This window comes from Beta vulgaris, chromosome 2 (assembly GCF_026745355.1).
Source record: "Beta vulgaris subsp. vulgaris cultivar EL10 chromosome 2, EL10.2, whole genome shotgun sequence".
In the NCBI taxonomy this organism is placed as follows: Eukaryota; Viridiplantae; Streptophyta; class Magnoliopsida; order Caryophyllales; family Amaranthaceae; genus Beta; species Beta vulgaris.
In genome coordinates, this window is record NC_079203.1 from 20,720,781 (window position 1) to 20,748,240 (window position 27,460).

General features: G+C 40.3%; 1 long non-coding RNA gene across 1 annotated transcript; it reads left to right on the forward strand.

Annotated features, from left to right (window-relative positions):
- The first annotated feature begins 1,025 nt into the window (after positions 1-1,025).
- On the forward strand, positions 1,026-27,202 carry LOC125494876 (uncharacterized). Its single transcript, XR_007271070.2, has 2 exons — positions 1,026-1,622; positions 23,239-27,202. It is a non-coding gene; the product is annotated as an uncharacterized LOC125494876 (long non-coding RNA).
- Positions 27,203-27,460: the final 258 nt, after the last annotated feature.

Consider the following 27,460-nt stretch of genomic DNA (forward strand, 5'->3'; position numbering starts at 1 on the left):
CCTTGACCACAAGGTGCGTAGTACGAGAAATAAGGACGCCAAAATTCAAGGTGTGTTGTGGAGAAATCAAAATACTGAGGAGGCCACATGGGAAGCCGAAGATGTGATGCGTCTGAAGTACCCGGAGCTTTTTCATAAGGTAGGTAAGTTACAGGGACGTAACTTTTCTTTTAAGGGGGGAAGAATGCGATAGAATTTTGCGCTTCCACTCTAAAGTCTGTTAACCATGTTAATTATGTGTATTTATTACTTATGTGTCGTGCGAAAGCTAGAAAACGCTTGTGAAATATTGGGACTTAGAAGTGCAAAAAGATTGTCGTTAAGACTGGTTAACTCAAAGTTTCGGGACGAAACTTCCTTTAAGGGGGGAAGTCTGTAATACTCCGTATTTTTGGAGTTATTCATTATAAATATGAAAATATAAAGAATATAATCGAAAAGTATTTAGTATTATTTACAAAAAAATCATACAGTTTGGGTAAGCTTACAATTATAACTGAAATAAGCAACCTATTTAGTATACCTAATTATATCATGGTTTGATTTATTTTGATTTCGAAATAAATAAAATAAAACAAATCCTATTAGAATTAAGAATGCCACTCTATAAACAGGAAAAAAAATAATCAAAAACCCTAATCTCTCTCTCTCAGCTGCTTCTTTCTTTTCTCTCAAATTCTCTCTCCTCTTTCTTAGCCACTTCTTTTCTCTCTCAATCCCCCTCGTCGTTTTCCTCTGAAACTTGTCGCCTTCGACAAGGTCGGGTCGTGCGAGGCGTGCGGGAGGCGTTCGAAGGACTTGTGCGAGCTGTCGACGGGTGCGGGTGTGTGTGCGACGGGTCGAATTATGCGAGTGTGTGCGACGAATTGCGAGGGTGTGTGTAACAGGCTTATTTTTAAAAGCGATTATTAAATGCTAATTATACTTATTGAGTTAATTATGTTTCGGATTTTTCAATTTTATTGAAATTGTGAAATATAAATTTTATTTGTCGTGTTGCAAAATATTTATTTACTTAATTTTATGAAGTTATTATTAATATTATTATACATTTTGAATTTTAGTTGAGTGGTATTTGTTTCAAAATAGGAAATCAAGTTGTTTTCCTAATTCTTATTTGTATACCTTATGTGGAATGTAAACCCCTAAACCCCATCTTCCCTTCTCGGTTGTTTAGATACCAAACCCTCACTTATCTTCTAAAACCAAAACCCCAACCCGTGAAAAACCCAAAACCCCAAATCAATCACCCTTGTTTTAACCGGTGGTATCTCTATCCCTTCGCTGCTTCGTTGCGGTCTGCTAGACCATCAGCGCTACCGCCGACGTTTTTCGAGGTTCTCGGAGATTTCGTGCCGTTCTCTCCTTCCTCGAAACACTCTTTCTCTCTCGTATGTTGTGGGTTTGATGCTACTGGCCGACGCTACTCCTCACTCCTCTCTTATCGGTGTCGCTGTTGTTCTTCACCAGTGTTTGTGCGTGGGTGCCGCTCACTACCGCTTTCCTTTCTTCAATCTTCGTGGTCGGTGGTGCTGTTGCTACTTGTTTGCGACGTGATGTCGTTAGTGGTGGTATCTGCCGCTTCTTAGTGTTGCTGCAGTGGTGTGTTACCTCTTGTAAAGGTACTACACCCTATCCTCCTTCCTTTTGATACTAATTCTGTTTTTTTATTATTCTAATTGAAGATTAGTGAATTGATTATGAATTATTGATGTTTGATGTAGTTGATGATGTTGAATTATTGTTGATATGATGATGAATTATTGTTGGTTATAAATCAATATATCAAAATTGAGTTGTGTTTGTGTTAGTTGATTTCATAAATGGGGTTTTAGTGCCTTACTGTAGAATGTTGGTGGTAAATTGAGATTGGGGAAACTCTTTTGCTTTAGTAATAAATAAGTTGGTGTAATGTTAATTTCTGATAGGATTTGTGATTATAAGCTCCTAAATTAGTTCACTAAGAAAGGTTAATTTAGTTTGATTGACTGAAGCTTTACTCTTGTTATGTGGGATAGTAAGTAATCTATTGAATTGTCTGTTTTACTAGAGATTGTAATTTAAATTCATAGAATCGTTTATATTAAGAGTAATAAGAAATGATTAATGATATTACTTGGACTGGTTTATTTGATAAGTTAATTATTAAGAAAAGATAATTGATATTACTAATATTATTGGAGTAGAATTATGAATTGAGTTATGGAGCGAAGAGTTATTTGAGGAGCCATGATTATTCTTAGAAGGTTATTAGCATAAGGATGAACATGTTAGTTTAGTTATCTCCTAATCAATGAGTTGTAATTAGATTCATGAGAGATGATTTCTTTAGTTAAGAAAAGTGATTTGAGTTGGTTTCATATAAGTAAGCTAGATGAAAAATACTTGTTATTAGTTAACAATTACATAATTAAAAGGGGATGAGTTAGTCAGAGGCGATTTGTCTTTCTTGATTCTAATGTTCATAGGAAGTTGTTAAACCTTAAATCGTATTCATGTTATCAACTAGAGTAGTAGTTTGAGTTCATTGTTACTTATAAGCGAAGAGTATTGCAGTCAAGAAGTTATATAGGTATATGTTAAATAGTTAAGAATTGTTTACCTAAACTTTAAGAATGAATTGATTATGTTACTTCAGTTAACTAAAGAAAGGAAAAGGATTAATTAAGTGTTGATAATACCAAGATTGTTAGAAGTAAACTCTATCGCGAGGTCCATTTGTTAATATACCTGAGTTGATGTGATAAGGAAATATCCTATAAACGGATCAATATAGTAAAGTTAGAACACCTATTTGGAGTTACTAAAAGGGAATTAACATGTTCATTTTCCTTCATAATACTTACCAAGTAAATCTAGTACTCTAGTAAACAACTTTGATTTTAGTGAAATGTTTTAAAGTATAATATTAGCTACTTCTTTGTCAAATGACTAAAAGTAAAGTTATTAAGGTCAACCTGTAGATCCAGTTTGATTGACTTTTAAATAAAGAATATAAGTTGGTTGGAGATGGAAATAGTTCTAAAATGATTAACTTATCATGGTTAATAATGTGAAGAGTATCGGAGTTAGTTTACCTGCTATGAATTAGATTTCAACCAATGATATAATATGGACTATATATAGTTACCTTGGAGTAATCTTCGGATGATGAGTCTTAAGTTATAGAGTTCGGTTTACTCTCGCTTGTTAGTTTATTCTGGTTAAGAAACCTATTGGGAGTTTTGTGGTTATTTCATAACCACTATTAGTATTGTTGCTAGGCTAAATGTGGATTGATAATCATGAAGTGTAAGAGAGCATAAGTTATTTATATGTATGCAAGAGTATGAGTTCGGTGTAAGTGGTTCATTAACTCGCCTTAGTTGATTCTAAGAGAGAGATGTGTATATTGTGAGTGTTGTTGGGACTTGATAATTAATATTATTGACGAGATGAATATAGATTGATGAGTATGGAAAGGAGAATTAGTATGAACTATCTATATGCAAAAGCATGTAATGTGTGGAGTTGGCTTAATAACTCTTGTTAGATAATCCTAACTGAGAGACTTTTGTCATTGTGATGAATATACTATATTGTGGTTATAAGTTCTATAATTGGAATTGAGTTTGAACACAGATATATATATTGAACCTTAATTACATATGGAAGAACTAGGACATGTGATTTATAGTTTTCTAAGGCAAGTCTCCTAGTAAGGTTGGTTGTTTAAAAGATGTTAAGAATCACGAGTATTATTGGATGAGTTCCAAGAATGATTGATTGTGTTATGAACGATAATCGAAAGGAATATAAAAGGGGAAAGTAGCCTCGTCTGAGTCGACGGATGAGGTGACACGAACAGTGCCCCATGGACTGTGAACCTTGGGGGCCCCACAAGAAAACCTGTCCATTGCTCTATGGGGCGATAATCGGGCGTTATATCAGGTTATGTGAAACCTGTGGATGGCTGATGAAATTAGCGGAAAAATGTACTCCAGACTAGTCGCGGTTATTGGCCAAAAGTAAAGTTGATGGTTGGGTCACGACCCCCCACTATCGGAGTGTAAGCTTTGTCTCCTCCGCCACGTTCTCTTTCCCCTTGGTTGAAAGAAAGTTATCTCAAGTTGTGAAAGTTATATTGATATTGAATTTCCGGTAAGGAATCGTATCGTGGTAAGTTGTTTCGACATTAGATTCCCGATAAGGAATCATATCAGGTAAGTAATGAATGTTTATTCAGTTTATGAATATGAAGAGGCATATCATGGTAAGCGATACTAATGTTGGATTCCCGATAAGGAATCACTATAGTAAAAGTTGTTATGATATTTATTGCCTGATAAGAGGTTGTTTATATAATATAAGAAAGTGATTGATAGAATATGAAAGCATAAGTGTGAATTTCCATTAAGAAGTCGACTAAAGGAAATGAAGAATATTGTTTATATCAAAGTTGGTGACCTCAAATTCCTACTATGGAATCGTGGTAAGTTGAAAGGTTGATTAAATGAGAATATAGAAACATGTCATTGTTGAAAATTCCCTCATGGTGTTTGTTACTATGTGATTGATGATGTCTTATGAAACGTAGAATTTGGAAATGTAACATGTATGTTCAACAAGAATCTTACTGCTAAGCATGCTATGATCGGTGTCATTGTTGAACTTATGTTGATTGTGTGAGAGTCATTTTCAAGTAAAAACCACCAAAATATGTGTTACTCTTGTTTACGGGTTAGTACTCAGCTTTGCTGATGTTTGATAAGAGGTTTTTAGTGTGTCATTAAGGCACCAAAAATCGCTTCTAAAACAATATTTATAAAACCTAACGAGCAATTACTAAGAAAATACTAAGGGCAAGTCGAGGGTCGATCCACAGGAAAATTGGGATCAATTAAAGTTTATCAAGTCCAGACTACCTAATTGAACGGTATTTGGGGGTTAGAAAAGTTTTGGTAACAATTATAACTAGCTAAAGACTAGAACTAGCCAATAACAAGGGGTTAAGTATCAAATAAGAAGACACTAGAGTTAAGGTTACTAGTATGAATAAGATCGGATAATGATTGTTAATGCGATTGTGAAGTAACGAAGACGATTAAGCAAGGTTTAGTTTTCCTCTAAAGTACTCGAGTCCTCTCTCGAATGGTCCTCAAGAGTAATCTCTTAATCAATCAACTAAATCCTCTCTCGAATGGTCTTTAGTTAATTCATTAAGTGATTCAATAAGTTCGAAAAACCCCTAATGAAGGATCCCCTTAATTTCTACCCAATATCTTGGCCTAGAAATTAAGTTGATTCTTGGGGATGATAAAAGAGTTCAAAATTCGATTTAAGAACATTTGAAATCAAAGTACCAAAGTATAAATGTGATCAATATCTATCCTAAGGTCTCAAAACACCAAAATCAATGCATAAACTTCGTTAAAACATCACAATCACATCAACAACACATTTAAAACCCTAATTCATACTTTCACCCTAACCCTAGATATGAAACTACTCACTAATCATGGATTCTAAGCAATTAAACATGAAAACTATGACTAATCTAAGGCTAAATATGATTAAGAAATGATTAAACTAATAGAAATCGCAATTATAAGAATATGAGAATGAAGATCTAAAATAAACTAAAAACAAGAACAAACACTAAGAGAATGAAATAAAATCTGAAACTTCGAATTAAAATTCAATGAAAAGTACCTTTGATGTTAATGGAATCACAAACTACGATTTCTAGTCTCAATTCTCAATCAAAAACTCAAATGTTTTGTCTCTAGTATAAAACCCAAAAATATTCTCTAAAAACTAGAATAAAACGTAAGTTCCAAACAAAAACAAAAAACGTTTAATGAAGCCACGATTTCTTTCCGGAAACGCATGGTGCGGGCGCACCATGCACAGGTGCGGGCGCACCATGCACAGGTGCGGGCGCACCATATGCCAGGTGTGGGCGCACCATACTCTTCTGCCTCAAGGTGAAATCATCCGTCATATGGTGCGGGCGCACCAGACACAGGTGCAGGCGCACCAGACATAGGTGCAGGCGCACCAAACATAGGTGCAAGCGCACCAGACACAGGTGCGGGCACACCTTGTGCTTAGTGCGGGCGCACCAAGGTCGTCTGCTTTTATTTTTATCTCTGAATCTACTGAGGTGCGGGCGCACCACTTATCTGTGCGGGCGCACCATTGTGTGTGGGCAACACCAAACGCACCTCAAGCTCCCTCGCATACTCTAGCTCGTCCCCTTAAGCCATGTCTCGCATTACTCGGCCCCGAAAAGGGTCATACCTGCAATAAAAACACGAGAAAACATGGTGAAAGCATATGTGCTAGAAATTCGATCAAAATAGATCGAAAATCTAGCAAAATGTCACTATGATGAAGTATGATCAAGTGAATGAAATAGAATGGAAAAGTGAGGAAAAAGAGGGAAGAAAGGGGAATAAGGGGGACCAAAACAAGCCAAAAGGAGGACATAAAGTGCGTTAGAAATGCACTTATCAAACTCCCCCAAGCTTAGCGTTTTGCTTGTCCTCAAGTAAATCAAGAGTGAGAAGGAAGGAAAGAAGAGGAAAAAGAGAATAAAAAGAAAAGGAAAACATGCAAGAAACAAACCTATATGCTCTAAATGCAAGGTTACGAACATGACATGCAAGCTAAATGATTTCATAACAAGATTTAGGAGACCAACCAAACAGAAGAGGGGAGATGATTAGGAAGCACAAGAGTGACTCTAAGGGCTCAATCCACCGATCAACCGAGTTTTTGAAAGAAGGCTTTCCAAGAGTGATTTCTCACTCTTCTCCACTTCCAAGTCCCAAGTTTGACTCTCCCTAGGGATGCTCAACCATAATTGCTCGCCTCTATCACATTTTGATGACCCTCATCATGACTTGCACAAAATCTCGCCCGCCACTACTAAATCGACCAAGTCCAATCTATAAGTCAAAAGGGACTTTGTTAAGGTTGTAACGGGGCTAGGTTAAGGGTGTGATTATAATTTAGGAATGTGGTGCAAAAAGGGTAAGTGGAGTACAAACTAGGGGTAAATACTCCCCCAAGCTAGTCCTAACACCAATCTCAAACCAAAATCTAACACATAACCTTGATTTTCACTTTGTCTTTTTCACTTTTTGAACTTCTTCATTTTCTCATCAATTTGATCTTTTTCAATAAAAATCCAAATCAAACAATAAGATCTTTCTTTCTTTTATTTCTTTTGTCTTTCTTTTTCACAAATGTCTTCAACTTTTGCGATCATGCATGCACATTAACTCACTTTCAACCAAGACTTAGTAACGAAACAACTCAACTCAACACAAACTAGACATGCACTCCACTTTGGGGAAAGTTTGGCCATGACTCATTATGAGGGTTAAGCAAAAATAGGATAGAAAGGCTCAGATGGGTTGAGAAGCGGATATTATGCCGGTATTCAAGCTTTTGGTTTTGTAGCTCCTATTACTAGCAAAAGAAACGCCCTAAATCATTCTTCTAGAGTCGGTCATATGCAATCTTGGGGAGCTAAAATGCAAGTCACAAGTTAGGCGATCAATGGTGAGGGTTGTGAGTGAGTCTTACGAGGTTCTTGGCCCTCCTTAGGGATTTGTCGCATAAGGGGCAAGACAATCCATTCATCCAACTCGCCTAATTTCAAAGAGACTCTACCAAAAGTTATCGTTCTCAAGAGACGCTTAAAATCACAACAGGGCGTCCAAAATCATCAAGTATAATGTAGGGAAGGTCTTCCAATCAAGTCATGAACACTTCTAGCCACAAATCATGCATGCAACCAAGCTATCCTAAATGCAGGAAAATCAAAAGAAAAAGAATAAAAGAGGAAAATGTTTTTTTATCTATGCAAAGCAAAACAAATCTACCAAAACAAAGCTGTACAGGTGAAAGAGAAGTCAATATGGGTGGGGGAAGTCAAAACCAACAGACAGGATCAATCACCGAATGACACCGAAAACCAATGAAACCCCTAAATTGCTAACCATCGATGACCCCAAAACTCCCAAAGATATAGACGTACATGCAAGTCCCCCAAGTTTAAGCGAAACTCCGCGCTTGGAGTTGCAAAAGGAGGGAGAGGGAGGGGGGGGTCATGAAAAGCGCCTAATAATTCCCACCATCGCCCCCATCGGGAGAAATACCCACCGGAGGACCCATCAGGATAGTAAGACAAGTAGTGGGGATAGGGACGGAAAGAAGGCTCCTCAAATGGCCCTTCGCGAGGGTCGAAAGAAGGAGGATAGTGGGGATGGTTAGGGAAGAAAGCCTCATGTCCGGAGTGGACATTAGCGAGGTGAGTGCGCCAAGCCACCCTAAACACATGGTCAAGGTCGGTGCGGATACCGGCAAGAGTAGTAGTAACCGCGCAGTGATTGGCCTCCTGAGAGGCCTGCATTTGGGCTATAACCGCCATGATGGAGCCCATATCGAAAGATTAAGAGGAGGAAGCTTCGGCCACCTCATTCTCAGGAATGCGGTGGTCGGGCCTCGGACCTCTGGAGCGCGTGGAATGCCCTCCGCAGGGATGGACTGAGTGAAAATCCTATCAGGGACATCCTGAGGGGCGATATGGGAAGGGGGAACCCACCAACGGTTTTCCCAGTTAGCGGGAGGGTTTCAGATGGACTATGTGTTCATATAACAATAAGGTCGCCCCCCTACAAGACAAATGCAGTTTGGCTTCATGTAATGGCGCAGGAATTTCATCAGCTGTAGACTCGCACTATCCAATTGGTTGGACTGACCAACAGTAGGCACGCTAGCTTCCAAGCGAGCCAGGTCATCGTCCAACTCGAGGTAGGACGCTATCTGGGTGATCATTCCACCACAAACGATCTCCCCAGATACCGTAGTACCCCCCCCCCCCCACCCCGAATCTCCTGTAGTCGGTTAAGGAAGAGAGGAGCAAAGTTGATTCGGGCTCTATGATGGTCCCCGTTAGTGGCAAACCAAAGAACCAGGAGCTCTTCCTTCCTCAACTGCCCGACTTCCTGCTTAGGAAAGATGGTATAAACCAACATCCTATGGAAGTAACGGAGAGCAATGTGGATGATCTCCGATGCTTTGGACGAGTTCGTCCGAAACGGAGTCGCGCCATTGGTGATCTTAGCCCACCATTCCTGCTCGTTGTACCCTTGCCAAATGGTGCCCAAAGGGGCATCACAAGGGGCACTAGAATCCATCCCAAATGCTTCACAAAATTCATCGAAAGAGAGTGTTCTAACTTGATTAAACAGACGACACTGAATAGTTAGAACACTCGTGTCCGCCTCCCTGCTTATGTTCAACGTAGTCAAGAATTCGAGAGTAAGTTGATCATAAGTAGGTTCACGGATGGCGAGGAAGTCCGATAACCCTACATTATCTACCATCTCTCTTATCAACGATTCGATGTTAAGGTTGACGCAGGTAACATAGTCATAGAACTTCGTAGGACGAAGTGTGCGCTCAGAAAGTCGTGTAAAAATTTATTTTTGAGCCACATTGGGAAATTTTAGAGCATAAAGGGGTGGGGGATTAGAGCTGGAAGAGGGTACTTGTGAGGAGGATCCTGTCTTAGCTCTCTTAGACCGAGAGGATGAACCCTCGCCACTGCTTCTTCCCATGGTGGTAAAAAAATTTGTTTTTCAAAAGGGGAATGATAAGTGACGATCTGTTTCAACGACACACCACAAAACTGACTCTCCATACAAAGAAACACACCAAAAAGAAAATCAAAAGGAAAGAAAAACTAATCCTAAAATCTACCAGTTAACCAATCCACAATCAATAGCAACCAAGTTTCTAACAAGCAAGAAGTATAGTTACTTCTAGAATTTCACCACTCACAAAGTGCTTTTCAACACAAATTCACCAAACCAACCACAAGTAGTGCAAAATAATCAACAACACTTATCAATTCATGCAGTGTATTTCACAAAACTTCAGAATATCATGAAATTATCACAAAGAACATGAAATCGCACTTGTTCACCACAACATCAAGCACAAAAATTGACAAACTTCATGAATAACCATGAATTGAATGAAAAACAAGCATGCAATCTAAAATAAAACACACTAGAATTCCAAATAACAAGATTATAGATGAAAACCAAGGGTTAGAAGAGAGTTACCAACTTGGAGATGAAAATCCCCAAATTTGAAACCCAAGAAATCAAAACCTTGCAAAATCCCAAATTTTTTGCTCTTGAGTGTTGTAGAGATGAAGGTGATGAAGATTCCGGTGAGAAAAGTCGTCGAAAGTCGTCGGAAAATGAGTGTGATGGCCGAATCGAGAATGGATGAAGAGAGAGAAAGTGAGTGAGTGTAATGGGAGTGCGAAAATATAGGAGGAGAAAGAGGATTGAGGGCCGAAAAAAATTAGAGGAAAACTCGTGTAGTTACCCAGCCGGGTTTGGTGCGGGCGCACCAAATGCATGAAAGAAAGCTGAAGAAGTTTAGTGCGGGCGCACCAGACCCTTCTGTTTTTTGTTGAAAAAAAATTTAAGGGTTGGTGCGAGCGCACCTTGCGGTGGTGCGGGCGCACCATCCTCGTCTGTTTTTTCTATCAGTGTTAAAAATTTTGTGCAGGCGCACCAGTTTTTTCTCCAAAAATTTGTTTTCAAAGGTACAGACGCACCTTGAGGAGGTGTGGGAGCACCTACCTCTTCTATTTTTTCTCGATTTTTTTTTAAAAAACCTGGTGCGGGCGCACCTAGAGGAGGTGCAGGCGCACCTGTCTGAATTTTTGAAAAAATTTAGATTGGTGCGGGAGCACCTAACCTTTTTTTTTTCCTTCGTATTGTTTTACAATCTGGAGCGGGTGCACCTCTACGTGGTGTGGGTGCACTGTTCTAAATTTTCGAAAAATTTTAGAACGGTGCGGGCGCACCTCAATGGGGTGCAGACGCACTATAAACATCCGTTTTCTCAATCTTTCTTTTCTAAATCACTCAAGTTTTCATAAAAATCAGATGTCCCAATGTAGCTCTCATGGCTAGCTGATAAATCAAACGTCTAATTAACAATCAAAAGAAGAATAAAATGAAATAAAGGAAATGGAAGAAAAGAAACGGGTTGCCTCCCATGTAGCGCTTGTTTTAAGTCATTAGCTGGATTAAAAAGGATACGTCCTTCATGACAGTCGCTCAAGTGAGCGAAGAATCAAACAACCAATGGAACCAACGGCATGAGAATCATGATAGAGCTTCAATCTTTGGCCGTTCATTCAAAATGAACCGTTCTCACCCAAAACCTCATAAGCCCCATAGGGAGTAGTCTTCAAAACTAAGAAGGGACCTGATCACTTGGACTTAACTTTTCAGAGAAGAGTTTTAGTCTTGAGTTGAACAATAAGATTTTGTCCCTAACCAGAAATTTTCGTTGTTGAATCCGGTGATCATGCCATTTCTTCGTTTGCTCTTGTAAAGTTTCAAACTCTCATAAGCGTCAAAACAATAGGATAGAAAGGCTCAGATGGGTTGAGAAGCGGATATTATGCCGGTATTAAAGCTTTTGGTTTTGTAGCTCCTATTACTAGCAAAAGAAACGCCCTAAATCATTCTTCTAGAGGCTCGGTCTTATGCAATTTTGGGGAGCTAAAATGCAAGTCACAAGTTAGGCGATCAATGGTGAGGGTTGTGAGTGAGTCTTACGAGGTTCTTGGCCCTCCTTAGGGATTTGTCGCATAAGGGGCAAGACAATCCATTCATCCAACTCGCCTAATTTCAAAGAGACTCTACCAAAAGTTATCGTTCTCAAGAGACGCTTAAAATCACAACAGGGCTTCCAAAATCATCAAGTATAATGTAGGGAAGGTCTTCCAATCAAGTCATGAACACTTCTAACCACAAATCATGCATGCAACCAAGCTATCCTAAATGCAGAAAAATAAAAAGAAAAAGAATAAAAGAGGAAAATGTTTTTTTATATATGCAAAGCAAAACAAATCTACCAAAACAAAGCTGTACAGGTGAAAGAGAAGTCAATATGGGTGGGGGAAGTCAAAACCAACAGACAGGATCAATCACCGAATGACACCGAAAACCAATGAAACCCCTAAATTGCTAACCATCGATGACCCCAAAACTCCCAAAGATATAGACATACATGCAAGTCCCCCAAGTTTAAGCGAAACTCCGCGCTCGGAGTTGCAAAAGGAGGGAGAGGGAGGGGGGGTCATGAAAAGCGCCTAATAATTCCCACCATCGCCCCCATCGGGAGAAATACCCACCGGATGACCCATCAGGATATTAAGACAAGTAGTGGGGATAGGGACGGAAAGAAGGCTCCTCAAATGGCCCTTCGCGAGGGTCGAAAGAAGGAGGATAGTGGGGATGGTTAGGGAAGGGAGCCTCATGTCCGGAGTGGACATTGGCGAGGTGAGTGCGCCAAGCCACCCTAGACACATGGTCAAGGTCGGTGCGGATACCGGCAAGAGTAGTAGTAACCGCGTAGTGATTGGCCTCCTGAGAGGCCTGCATTTGGGCTATAACCGCCATGATGGAGCCCATATCGAAAGACTAAGAGGAGGAAGCTTCGGCCACCTCATTCTCAGGAATGCGGTGGTCGGGCCTCGGACCTCTGGAGCGCGTGGAATGCCGTCCGCAGGGATGGATTGAGTGAAAATCCTATCAGGGACATCCTGAGGGGCGATATGGGAAGGGGGAACCCGCCAAGTTTTCCCAGTTAGCGGGAGGGTTTCAGATGGACTATGTTTTCATATAACAATAAGGTCGCCCCCCTACAAGACAAATGCAGTTTGGCTTCATGTAATGGCGCAGGAATTTCATCAGCTGTAGACTCGCACATCCAAGGTTGGACTGACCAACAGTAGGCACGCTAGCTTCCAAGCGAGCCAGGTCATCGTCCAACTCGAGGTAGGACGCTATCTGGGTGATCATTCCACCACAAACGATCTCCCCAGATACCGTAGTACCCCCCCCCCCCCACCCCGAATCTCCTGTAGTCGGTTAAGGAAGAGAGGAGCAAAGTTGATTCGGGCTCTACGATGGTCCCCGTTAGTGGCAAACCAAAGAACCAGCAGCTCTTCCTTCCTCAACTGCCCGACTTCCTGCTTAGGAAAGATGGTATAAACCAACATCCTATGGAAGTAACGGAGAGCAATGTGGATGATCTCCGATGCTTTGGACGAGTTCGTCCGAAACGGAGTCGCGCCATTGGTGATCTTAGCCCACCATTCCTGCTCGTTGTACCCCTGCCAAATGGTGCCCAAAGGGGCATCACAAGGGGCACTAGAATCCATCCCAAATGCTTCACAAAATTCATCGAAAGAGAGTGTTCTAACTTGATTAAACAGACGACACTGAATAGTTAGAACACTCGTGTCCGCCTCCCTGCTTATGTTCAACGTAGTCAAGAATTCGAGAGTAAGTTGATCATAAGTAGGTTCACGGATGGCGAGGAAGTCCGATAGCCCTATATTATCTACCATCTCTCTTATCAACGATTCGATGTAAGGTTGACGCAGGTAACATAGTCATAGAACTTCGTAGGACGAAGTGTGCGCTCAGAAAGTCGTGTAAAAATTTATTTTTGAGCCACATTGGGAAATTTTAGAGCATAAAGGGGTGGGGTATTAGAGCTGGAAGAGGGTACTTGTGAGGAGGATCCTGTCTTAGCTCTCTTAGACCGAGAGGATGAACCCTCGCCACTGCTTCTTCCCATGGTGGTAAAAAAATTTGTTTTTCAAAAGGGGAATGATAAGTGACGATCTGTTTCAATGACACACCACAAAACTGACTCTCCATACAAAGAAACACACAAAAAAGAAAATCAAAAGGAAAGAAAAACTAATCCTAAAATCTACCAGCTAACCAATCCACAATCAATGGCAACCAAGTTTCTAACAAGCAAGAAGTATAGTTACTTCTAGAATTTCACCACTCACAAAGTGCTTTTCAACACAAATTCACCAAACCAACCACAAGTAGTGCAAAATAATCAACAACACTCATCAATTCATGCAGTGTATTTCACAAAACTTCAGAATATCATGAAATTATCACAAAGAACATGAAATCGCACTTGTTCACTACAACATCAAGCACAAAAATTGACAAACTTCATGAATAACCAAGAATTGAATGAAAAACAAGCATGCAATCTAAAATAAAACACACTAGAATTCCAAATAACAAGATTATAGATGAAAACCAAGGGTTAGAAGAGAGTTACCAACTTGGAGATGAAAATCCCCAAATTTGAAACCCAAGAAATCAAAACCATGCAAAATCCCAAATTTTGTGCTCTTGAGTGTTGTAGAGATGAAGGTGATGAAGATTCCGGTGAGAAAAGTCGTCGAAAGTCGTCGGAAAATGAGTGTGGTGGCCGGATCGAGAATGGATGAAGATAGAGAAAGTGAGTGAGTGTAATTGGAGTGCGAAAATATAGGAGGAGAAAGAGGATTGAGGGCCGAAAAAAATTAGAGGAAAACTCGTGTAGTTACCCAGCCGGGTTTGGTGCGGGCGCACCTCTACCAGGTGCGGGCGCACCAAACGCATGAAAGAAAGCTGAAGAAGTTTGGTGCGGGCGCACCAGACCCTTCTGTTTTTTGTTGAAAAAAAAATTTAAGGGTTGGTGCGAGCGCACCTTGCGGTGGTGCGGGCGCACCATCCTCGTCTGTTTTTTCTATCAGTGTTAAAAATTTTGTGCAGGCGCACCAGTTTTTTCTCCAAAAATTTGTTTTCAAAGGTGCAGACGCACCTTGAGGAGGTGTGGGAGCACCTACCTCTTCTATTTTTTCTCGATTTTTTTTTTAAAAAAACCTGGTGCGGGCGCACCTAGAGGAGGTGCGGGTGCACCAGTCTGAATTTTTGAAAAAATTTAGATTGGTGCGGGAGCACCTAACCTTTTTTTTTTTCCTTCGTATTGTTTTACAATCTGGTGCGGATGCACCTTTATGTGGTGTGGGTGCACTGTTCTAAATTTTCGAAAAATTTTAGAACGGTGCGGGGCACCTCAATGGGGTGCAGACGCACTATAAACATCCATTTTCTCAATCTTTCTTTTCTAAATCACTCAAGTTTTCATAAAAATCAGATGTCCCAATGTAGCTCTCATGGCTAGCTGATAAATCAAACGTCTAATTAACAATCAAAAGAAAAATGAAATGAAATAAAGGAAAGGGAAGAAAAGAAACGGGTTGCCTCCCATGTAGCGCTTGTTTTAAGTCATTAGCTGGACTAAAAAGGATACGTCCTTCATGACAGTCGCTCAAGTGAGCGAAGAATCAAACAACCAATGGAACCAATGGCATGAGAATCATGATAGAGCTTCAATCTTTGACCGTTCATTCAAAATGAACCGTTCTCACCCAAAACCTGATAAGCCCCATAGGGAGTAGTCTTCAAAACTAAGAAGGGACCTGATCACTTGGACTTAACTTTTCAGAGAAGAGTTTTAGTCTTGAGTTGAACAATAAGATTTTGTCCCTAACCAGAAATTTTCGTTGTGGAATCCGGTGATCATGCCATTTCTTCGTTTGCTCTTGTATAGTCTCAAACTCTCATAAGCGTCAAAACGAAGTTCTTCAAGCTCTACTAACCTTTCCTTGCGAGCGTCACCCGCCAAATGAAGATCCATGTTGAACTCTTTTACTGCCCACCAAGCTTTGTGCTCTAGTTCAACCGGCAAATGACAAGCTTTGCCATACACAAGGCGCTAGGGAGTGGTGCCTATAGGTGTCTTGAAAGCCGTGCGAAGAGCCCAAAGAGCATCATCAAGCTTCAAAGACCAATCCTTTTGTGTCTTATTGACCACTCTCTCAAGGATATTCTTAACTTCTCGATTTGAGACTTCAACTTGGCCTTGGGTTTGGTGATAAGGAAGACCGACTTTGTGATTTACCCCATATTTCTTCAAAATTGCTTCTAGTTGCTTCTTGGCAAAGTGTGAACCGCCATCACTTATCAACACACGGGGAACTCCAAATCAAGGGAATATGATCTTTTTCAGGAGTTTGGTCACAACTTTGTGGTCATTGGTGGGGGAGGCAATGGCTTCAACCCATTTTGTCACGTAGTCGACTGCAACAAGAATGTACACATTGCCACATGAAGGAACGAAGGGACCCATGAAGTCGACTCCCCAGACATCAAACGGCTTAACCTTGCAAATGTTCTGTTGAGGCATCTCATGTCTCTTTGTGATGCCACCACTCCTTTGACATCTATCACAATCCAACACAAATTCCTGAGCATCCTTTTTACAATGACGGCCAAAACATACCACACTGGAGCACCTTAGCAACAGTTTTGCTTGCTCCATCGTGCCCTCCACATGCCAAAGTATGGCAATGATTCAAAACCGAGGTCATCTCATGATTCGGCATACACCTCCTAAATACTCCATCAGCACACTTCTTAAAAAGGAGCGGGTCATCCCAGTAGAACCTCGAAACTTCTCTAAAAAACCGCTTCCTTTGTTGGGAATTAAAACCATGAGGCTCAATCCCACAAGCCAAATAATTTGCATAGTCAGCGAACCATGGAATCTCATTCTTTAGAATGGCGAATAACGCTTCTTCTCTCAAATCTTCCTCAATAGGGATCTCATCCAAATTCAAGAGCTTCTCATCAAGAGGGAGGCGAGAAAGATGGTCAGCTACCACATTCTCCGTCCCTTCTTCTCTTTCATCTCAAAATAGAACTCTTGAAGAAGCAACACCCACCTAATGAGCCGAGGCTTGGCATCCTTCTTACTCATCAAATAACGGACCGCAGAATGATCCTCATACACCACAACCTTATTACAGGTCAAGTAAGAACGGAACTTGTCAAATGCAAAGACTACGGCCAACATTTCCTTCTCCGTAGTTGCATAATTCCGTTGAGCATCATCCAGAGTCCTACTTGCATAGGCTATCACATGAAGCCTTCCTTCCTTTCGTTGTCCAAGAACAACGCCCACTGCAAAGTCACTAGCATCGCACATTAGTTCAAAAGACAAGCTCCAATCCGGAGCTTGCATAATGGGGGCAGAAATAAGGGCTTTTTTAAGAGTTTCAAAAGCCTTAGTACAAGACTCATCAAACTCGAAATCTCATCTTTTTGGAGTAGATTCGTCAATGGTTTGCTATTTGAGAAAAATCCTTGATGAAACGCCGGTAAAACCCGCATGTCCAAGGAAAGCATGAACTCCCGTCACCGAGTTCGGTGGCGGAAGCTTCTCAATAATCAAAACCTTTACCGGATCTACTTCAATGCCCTTTTTCGATATTTTATGCCCAAGGACAATGCCTTCCTCGACCATAAAGTGACACTTCTCCCAATTCAGGATGAGGTTCGTCTCTTGACACCTTTTCAACACACATTCAAGATTAACCAGACATGTGTCAAAAGATGAACCACACACGCTAAAGTCATCCATGAGCACCTCAATGGAATCTTCTAACATGTCAGAGAAGATTGCTGTCATACACCTTTGAAAAGTGGATGGGGTATTACACAAACCAAAAGGCATCCTTCGATATGCGAATGCCCATACGGACAAGTAAAGTGGTTTTCTCTTGGTCATCCGGATGAATGGGGATTTGAAAGAATCCAATAACCATCGAGAAAAAGTGTGAATGACGAGCAAGCCTCTCCAACATTTGGTCAATGATAGGAAGGGAGAAATGATCTTTGTGGGTGGATTTGTTCAGTTTCCTGTAATCAATACAGACTCTCCACCCAGTGACAGTCCTAGTCGAGATTGTTTCACCTTTCTCATTCTCAACTATAGTCATGCCTCCTTTTTTTGGAACTACGTGAATCGGGCTCACCCACTTGCTATCTGAGATAGCGTAGATGATTCCCGCGTCACGTAGTTTCATAATCTCCTTTTTCACAACCTCTTTGAGGTTGGGATTGAGCCTTCTCTGCTGCTCGATGGAGGAGGCATTACTATCGATGAGATGGATACGATGCATAGCAAGAGAAGGGCTTATCCCCTTAAGGTCATCAATCGAATATCCAATGACATCTTTATATTTTTGTAATATTTCAATCAGTTTGGATATAGAGATGTCATCAAGAATCGAATTGACAATAACAGGATAAGTGCATGCATCATCAAGAAAAACATATTTGAGTGAGGAGGGAAGGGGCTTGAACTCTACCTTTGGAGGAGGCTTAGAACACTCCTCTTTGTCATTGGATGATGTAGCTAGAACCTCAAGCGCTTCATTTTGTGTCTCCTCTTCCATGTCCAAGCTAGAGGTGATCATGGGTTCGGGCCGGGCCGCGGCCAAAAAAATTTGCCCATTGGTTGGGCCGGGGCGGGCCGAATTTTTGTGTTCAAAGCCCGCTATTTCGGGCCTAAATTAGCGGGCTTTGTGGGGCAAAACGGGTCGGGCCAAAAAATAAACTAAAAAGTCATTTATGGCTTGCCCAAAGCCCGCCCAAAGCCAAAAAAATACGGGCGGGTCGGGCTGGGCCCGGCCTGGCCCGCATGCCTAAAAATTCTGCCTAAAACCTGGCCCAAAAACGAGCCGGGCCAAAATGATCACCTCTAGTCCAAGCTAAGGGTTTCGGTACGAGTAGCATGCAACTCATCCCCAGTATGAACGACACTCATAGCGTCCTCTATCTCATCTTCCACTAGGCTTACCCGACAAATTCTCTCCATCATAGGTCTCTTCAACGTCTTAGAGAACTCAAACACAACCCGCTCATTAGCTACCTCAACCGTGATTGTTTCGTTTTTGTAGTTTATCACGGCACCCAATGTCTTTAGAGCTTATCTTCCAAGAATAAGAGGAGTTTTAGGATCTTCCTCCATATCCATTACCACAAAATCGCATGGTACAAACACATGCCCAACTTGAATCGGTATATCCTCCAACTCATCACAAGGGACTCTCACATTGTGGTCCACCAATTGAATCATTTTGTGCGTAGGATGAAGAGGAAATTTTAGGTGCTTAGCAATAGAAAGAGGCATCAAATTGACACTCGCTCTTAGATCGTCCAGTGCACCCTTAGGCTCTAGATCACCTATCTTCACCGGCAAGGTGAAACTCCTGGGATCTCTTTGCTTCTTGGGCATGGTTCGTTGCACAAGAGCGCTCACTTGGTAGGGTAGGGAGATAATCTCATCTTCAAGTTTTCATTTGTTGGAGAGAATCTCCTTCAAGAACTTAGCATAAGCCGGCATTTGAGACATAGCCTCAAGAAACGGGATGTTAATTTGCAGGCTCTTCATCATGTTGAGAAATTTAGTGAACTTGTCACTCAGCTTTCTCTCAACCAACCTTTGAGGATAGGAAACCGGAGGCACATAGGTCTTGGTTGGTGGAGGTGATGGCAATGGAGTTTTGTCACCAACTTGGACATGTGGCTCATCTTTTTCCACAACTTCTTCTTTCTCAGTTTCCTCAACTTCGTCCTCCTTCTCAACAACCTCAACTTCTTCATCCTTATCTAACCCCCCATTAGGCATCTTAGGACCCTCATAGCTTGTTCGACCTCAAATGAATGGCTTTGGCTTGATGGAGGTTGGGGTTAGGAATGGGTTGGCCCGGAAGTTAATTTGTGGCGGTTGAGGGATTCTTCTCGGCTACTTGGGTGATTTGGGTTTCAAGCATTTTGTTGTGGCTTGTAGCTCTTGAAACCTTTGCTCATGGTTTTGGAGAATTTGGTTCATGGATTGGAGTTGTTGGAGAATTTGGAGAGAGGTTGGATCGGGAGATGGAATGGCTTCGGGATTTTGTTTGGGGAATGGAGTTGGAGGGAGGTTTTTGGGTTGTTGGCCTTTGATGTGGAGCTTGGTAAGTGTTGGACCCTTGTGAGGATGAACCACCTTGGTTATAGTTTTGGTTATACCCTTGCGCAACCCTTGGTTTTGAGCTTGGTTGTACCCTTGTTGAGGTTGATTCCATCCTTGTTGAGGTTGGTTGAATCCTTGGGTGTAGTTTTGTTGAGGTTGTCTCCAACCTCCTTGTTGATTGTTCTATACCCTTGGTTTCCTTGATACCCATCTCCTCTTGAATTTATTGCGCCACATGCTCCGAATGGGTACCCACAATAAGAAGTATCATGGTTAGTACCACCACAAATATCACAAGAAAAAGATTTACCTGTAAGGATAGATGAGCAAGATTGATCTTGAGAGCTTCTTGTCAGTTGGTCCATCTTGGCTTGAATTTGATCCATGGGTCTAATTCAAATTTCCGCTCTTCTGGGTTGAGCACCTCTTCGTCTTCCACCCCATGAGTAGTTCTTGATCACTTCCTCAATTGTGGACTCAAGTTGTTCTTGCGGGATCTTAGAAAGTTGACCTCCCGCTCCAGCATCAAGGTTGGCCCATGATATAGGATCAAGACCATCATAGAAAAACGTATGAGGAGGTTTTTGTTGAACTCATGGTGGGCATGAACGGATCATCTCCTTGAACCGCTCCCAAGCTTCGGCAAGTGTCTCATCGTTCTCTTCTCAAAGAGGAGATCTCCTCCTTATGTCTGCAGTCCTCCACTCTGGGAAGTATTTCTTCAAGAAGGCCATTGTGACTTCTTCCATGTAGTGAGGAAAATAGCAGGCAAGCTCTTGCCATGACTTTGCCTTTCCGGTAAGAGAGGATCGGAACAAATGCATCTTGATATAATCAGGGGAGACGTCAATTGTTGTTATCGTAGCATAGATCTCAAGAAACCTGTCGACATGGTCAAGAGGATCTTCATCCGACCCCCCACAAAATTGTTCTGATTTCACCATCCGAGTATACTAAGGGTGAATACTGAAATTTGTAGTAGTGGTGGGAAGTCGAATACCACCTTGAAGAACATAGGACCCCGGATTTCCGAAATCCCTAAAGAGTTGCGGATTTGCTTCACCCATATCTAATTCAACTTCACTTATACTTGAGACTGGCGAAGATGGCTCGGAACCCAAAGACAAACTTTCCAAATTCTTCCGAAGCTTTCGCAATGTATATATGATCGATTTCAGGATATAAAGGCAAAGTGGGTGAACTATGATCTCTTCTTCTCATGTAACACAACAAAGCTAAGTAGAAGATTAGCAAATAACAACCACAGTCAAAAAGAAAATAAAAGGAAAATCAACTAAGCAAACTAAATTAAAATAAACTTTAAATAATAGCACAAATTCCCTGGCAACGGCGCCATTTTGATAAGAGGTTTTTAGTGTGTCGTTAAGGCACCAAAAATCGCTTCTCAAACAATATTTATGAAACCTAACGAGCAATTACTAAGAAAATAGTAAGGGCAAGTCGAGGGTCGATCCACAGGAAAATTGTGATCAATTAAAGTTTATCAAGTCCTGACTACCTAAATGAATGGTATTTGGGGGTTCAAAAAGTTTTAGTAACAATTATAACTAGCTAAAGACTAGAACTAGCAAATAACAAGGGGTTAAATATCAAATAAGAAGACACTAGAGTTAAGGTTACTAGTATGAATAAGATCGGATAATGATTGTTAATGCGATTGTGAAGTCATGAAGACGATTAGCAAGGTTTAGTTTTCCTCTAAAGTACTCGAGTTCTCTCTCGAATGATCCTCAAGAGTAATCTCTTAATCAATCAACTAAATCCTCTCTCGAATGGTCTTTAGTTAATTGATTAAGTGATTCAATAAGTTCGAAAAACCCCTAATGAAGGATCCCCTTAATTTCTACCCAATATCTTGGCCTAGAAATTAAGTTGATTCTTGGGGATGATAAAAGAGTTCAAAATTCGATTTAAGAACATTTGAAATCAAAGTACCAAAGTATAAATGTGATCAATATCTATCCTAAGGTCTCAAAACACCAAGATCAATGCATAAACTTCGTTAAAACATCACAATCACATTAACAACACATTTAAAACCCTAATTCATACTTTCACCCTAACCCTAGATATGAAACTACTCACTAATCATGGATTCTAAGCAATTAAACATGAAAACTATGACAAATGTAAGGCTAAACATGATTAAGAAATGATTAAACTAATAGAAATCGCAATTATAAGAATATGAGAATGAAGATCTAAAATAAACTAAAAACAAGAACAAACACTAAGAGAATGAAAAAAATCTGAAACTTCGAATTAAAATTCAATGAAAAGTACCTTTGATGTTAATGGAATCACAAATTACGATTTCTAATCTCAATTCTCAATCAAAAACTCAAATGTTTTCTCTCTAGTATAAAACCCTAAAATATTCTCTAAAAACTAGAATAAAACGTAAGTTCCAAACAAAAACAAAAAAGTTTAATGATGCCACGATTTCTTTCCGGAAACGCATGGTGCGGGCGCACCATGCACAGGTGCGGGCACACCATATGTCAGGTGCGGGCGCACCTGACTCTTCTGCCTCAAGGTGAAATCATCCGTCATATGGTGCAGGCGAACCAGACACAGGTGCGGGCACACCTTGTGCTTGGTGCGGGAGCACCAATGTCGTCTGCTTTTTTTTTATCTCTGAATCTGCTGAGGTGCGGGCGCACCACTTATCTATGCGGGCGCATCATGGTGTGCGGGCAACTCCAAAAGCACCTCAAGCTCCCTCGCATTCTCTAGCTCGTCCCCTTAAGCCATGTCTCGCATTACTCGGCCCCGAAAAGGGTCATACCTGCAATAAAAACACAAGAAAATAAGGTGAAAGCATATGTGCTAGAATTTCGATCAAAATAGATCGATAATCTAGCAAAATGTCACTATGATGAAGTATGATCAAGTGAATGAAATAGAAGGGAAAAATGAGGAAAAAGAGGGAACAAAGGGATATAATGGGGACCAAAACAAACCAAAAGGGGGTCATAAAGTGCGTTAGAAACGCACTTACCAATGCGCATATGTTGTTTTGTCATTTCTGTGGCCCACCACTTGGTGGGTGGCAGTTTTCATAAATGTTTCAGGTTGAAGCCATAAGTTAACCTTTTGCAAGTTGAAGCTACGAGCTGGAGTAGTGTTATAGTTATCGAAGTGAGGACGTTCGACATTGTAATAGTTAGTAATTAAATTAGTTATAACATAATTCTGTATTTAAGAATTGCTAGCTAATACTCTTGATTATGCTCCGCAAAAGCGTTGAGGTTGTTGAGTTTGGAGTATTTTATTTATTGATATTGCAAACAGGTTTAAATTAATTCTCGCTTTAGCGTTATCCTATTTTCAAAGGAAACTCTACCGGATTTTCTGTAGAAATTTATGAGAATAGAGTTTGAGAATCAGAGCATTGTCGTAATAGTTAATCAATTTGAATAGAATTTGGGAAAATGAGTTCCACACTCTTCGATGCAGTTCGGTGAGTGTGACGGTAATAGTTCAGGTTATCTCGACCAAAGTCTCTTTCACTGTGCTTAATCCTCTGTAAGCTGGTCGGGAGAATTCATGCTGTCATAGTGTGCATCGTCTTGTGCGAACGTGCGTTGGTGCATTCGAGGATCTTGTGCGAGAGGTTGTGCAAGACATGCGAGTGAGGGTGTCGAGGTTGGTTGGGCGGTGCGAAGTCGCGCGTTGTGCAACGAATTGTGCGAGGTTAGTGCAACGAGCGACAAATTGTCGTTGCTGCTGTCGTCCTTGGCGTGCACGAGTGCTCTGGTTGTGCGAAGCAAGGTGTTTGAGACTTGAGGCTGGCTGGGGGTGCGAAGCAAGGTGCGCGAGTGCTGTTGTCGTGCTTGGCGCGCGAAGTTTGTTTCAAGGCTCGAGGCTGGTTACGTGGTTGTCGGAGTCGGTTGCCGGTGTTTGACGCTGGCGAGACGGAGTGGTATAAAAAAAATATGTATATAATATGATTTTCCTTTTAAGTACTTAATATTGTATAATATGAATTGTATAATATTAAGTTATAGTTTAATTAAGCTGTAATTAGAGTATATTATTAATTAACTAAGTTTGTAAAATTGATTTAAGTTGTAAATCTGATTAAGTTCTGTAAGTATAAGTAAGGTATAAAGTTAGTAAAAGAAATCAGATTAGTAGTTATAGTTGTAACGTTATAATAACCTTGTTATTCAGATCTGTTTTTTGGTAGTACTTGGATATAAGGATTTAAGTGGAGTTGGTGAAGGTAATATGTTATTAAGCTAACAAAAAACAGCTTTGCACATTGTTATAAATATACCGCAAGTGCACGGTGTCTGTTTAGCGGAAACTGGCAAATACGGGTCGATCCACAGGGAGAGGAGTGCTACAGATTTGTGCTCAATCATCTAACTACTTTAAGAGAGGAAATGATTGAAGAATTAATGACTAAACTAGAATTAACTAGAACACAGAAAGATGGGAATTTATCAAATAATTAAAAGCCTATGGCAATCGATCGGTCCACCATGCTTATACCAATTTAATCACTACAATATAGTTTAACAATACTTGGATTGATGTTCGAATAAATAGGGTATTTCGTTAATCCTTGGACAGGCATTAACAACTCTTAGATTTAACATATGCCAGTACGGTCGCTCAACATAATCAAATCTACCTATTGTAACTAGCCTCTAATTTTACGATCTTTCGATTCTAATTCTTATTAGCTAAACATAACACATGATATTGCGCAATTACATGAATTAAACAAGCATAACAAATCAACAGGAATTATTCTAATTCAATCCAAATATCAAAGAATATCAAACCACAATCAAAAAGGTATAAACATGGCTTCCCTCTCTAAGCCCTAGAAATAGAGTACTCACTCATGATAATAATAAACTCAATAAACATAATCAAAGTAAAAGAATTCATTAAATTAAACTAAGTAGAGAAGAATACCGAATGATTGAAGAACAATGAAAAGGAAATCAACGATCTCTATAATCTTCAAAATCAATAGTTAACACAAAGGTAGAGAGAGAAAAACTAAGTGTTTGGCCCTAAAAACGTAGAAAATAAGATAGTCTAATCGAAAATAGTAAAAACCTATTTATACTTTTTACAAAACCGACTAAAAAAAGCGAAAAAACACGTCTTGAGAAACCGCCCGGTCGGCCTACGTTGATTAAGAGTTACGACAGAAAAGCTAAATCCGCCCGGTCGGGCGCGTAAGCGATTTTGGCTCCTTTCTCGCCCGGTTGACCGGGCTCACATGCCTTGCATCTTGGTGAAATTTTAATTTCGCCCGGTCGCGTGAAACCGCCCGGTCAACCAGGCGACAAAATTGCGATTTTGCGTCAACTTGCAAAGGATGTATCTCTCAAACCAGAAGTCGGATTGGGGCGTGTGACCTATCATTGGAAATCCCTTGAAGTCTAGTTTCCAACCCAACCGGAATATTTTGATTATCAATTGTCTATAAAACGTTATGGCCAAAATAGTGAGCAGGTGTCAGTTTTGACACTTCGTTCACTAACTCTTTGCTTCATTCTAACTCGAAATTGCCCCGAACGGATGCATTGTGATCCTTGTGCAAGATATCTTCATCTTCAATGATTAATAGGTTTGATCTTAGGTAATCATAATCAATTTGCATCAAAGTAACCTGAAAAAGATCAAAACACGCAAACGGGGAGTAGTAGAGCACAACTTACGTAATTCATTTCATTATGCACCTAAGTGCTCTAAAAGGAGTTCTAAATGCAATCAAAATGCATCTAAAAACTATATATAAATGTGACATATCAAACTCCCCCAAGTTAAACCTTTGCTTGTCCTCAAGCAAACAAGACATGAACATGAATATGATTGCTTCACCCTTTTATATATGAAAACAGAGATCAAAATCTTTTATAAAGCTCATAAATCATTCAAGCAGGCACAATTCAAGTTCAACTGTTTAGATTACTTTATTCACCAATTGCCAAAATAAGCAATCAAATGCGGCTGTCTTATATGACATGCAAATCTCGAAAAGGCACTCACTACGGTGTCACTCCTCTCAACATTTTTTTGGCAGGCAAAAGATGCGCCCGACCACTCACCATCCCAACCATAATAACCCTTCCCACTCACACTCTCATGTGTTTAGAAAGGTAATAATGCCACTCATCCTAACCATGTCGACTCAAGTAGCGAACGTACTCTTTAACCTTGACAAACTGACTCCACATCAATCCAATAAACAATGTAAGCACAAGCTCAAGAGGACTTTTTCAGGGTTGTAATGGGGCTTAGTTAAGGGTAGGGAATATGTATAGGAAATGTGGTGGAAAAACCAAGAATGGGGGAGATAAAGTCACTAGAAGTATCAACCAAAACATAGCCAATAACAATGTCCCAATTCTATGAATCAACAAAATTTTCAATAAACCCATCCTTGAAGCAGTGTGATGAATTTTTTTCTTTGCAAGCAATTGTGAACGAAAGAAATTTTTAACTTTTTATTCATTTTTTTAATCTTTCTTTTCCTTTTTCTTTGCATCTTTTGGATCCAACAATCACATGTATTTCACTTTGCTTGTTCTTTTTTTTTCTCGAATTTTGAAACTTAATACAATCATCTCCATCCAAAGTAACTCATAAAGATCATCTTAGATACTAACTTAGACAGATGCTCCCCCAAGCTAGGCTTAGGATTAATATCAAAATAAGGACCAGAGCCATGTAATAAAGTTTAGTAACATGAAATAGTCATTAGGCTAAGCGGGGCTAAGGAGGATAATAGTATATCGAAAATAATCACTCTGAGGCTCGAGAATCAGACAAAAGAACGCCTCTATCACAGCAATTGCTACAAGTCATCAGATATCAATAAGTACGTTGTCAAAGTCGAGATCAATCAGCTAATGAGGAACTAACACACAAGAAACAGAATGGACATAGAAATAAACCCATTGGCAAGAAAGAATCCTCACAGTCTAACTAATTCAAGTATGCAGTCAAGATAAGCGCGTTATCATCAAAACTCACTTAAGGTCAAGGCATTTAGAGTTCACATTCCAGTATCACAATCTCAAGTACCCAGTTATTCAGATAAAGAGCCCAAATATACTTTCAAAGAACGTCATGGGGCACAGGGAAGCAATCACACCAATCCAGTCAAATCGTATTTTTGGTATTTTTTCGGCAATATTTATTTTTTGTCTGAAAGCAAATAAATCTGGCCTAAGAAAGCAAAAAATCGACACTAAAAGGTAGTAAAAGAGAGAGAAAATACATACAAAAATCCTCCCCCAGGCTGAATGTGGCAATGTCCTCAGTGCCGCAAGATGAACTATACGACGATGCTCAAAGGATAAATTAATGTTAGTACTCTCTCGTTCTCTCACTCTCTAAAATGGAAAAAAAAAGAAAAAAAAAAGAAAAGAGATAAGAAGAAAAAACTACGGGTTGCCTCCCGCACAGCGCTGGTTTATAAAGGTCCCGCACGACCATATTACCTCCTCAATCTCAAATCGGAGGGGCTTGGCAATGAGTTTCCCCCTCAACAAACATTTTCCTCCTTGTAAGACTGCCACTCTGGCTTGCAGTCAAGCATGTTAGCTCAGGTGCATAGGTAGAATGCACATTTTCCAAAACCACCGATCCTTTTCCCTTTTCAACCTGAGGTCCCTCCAAATCGATAATGCATGCATCAACTTCAGCA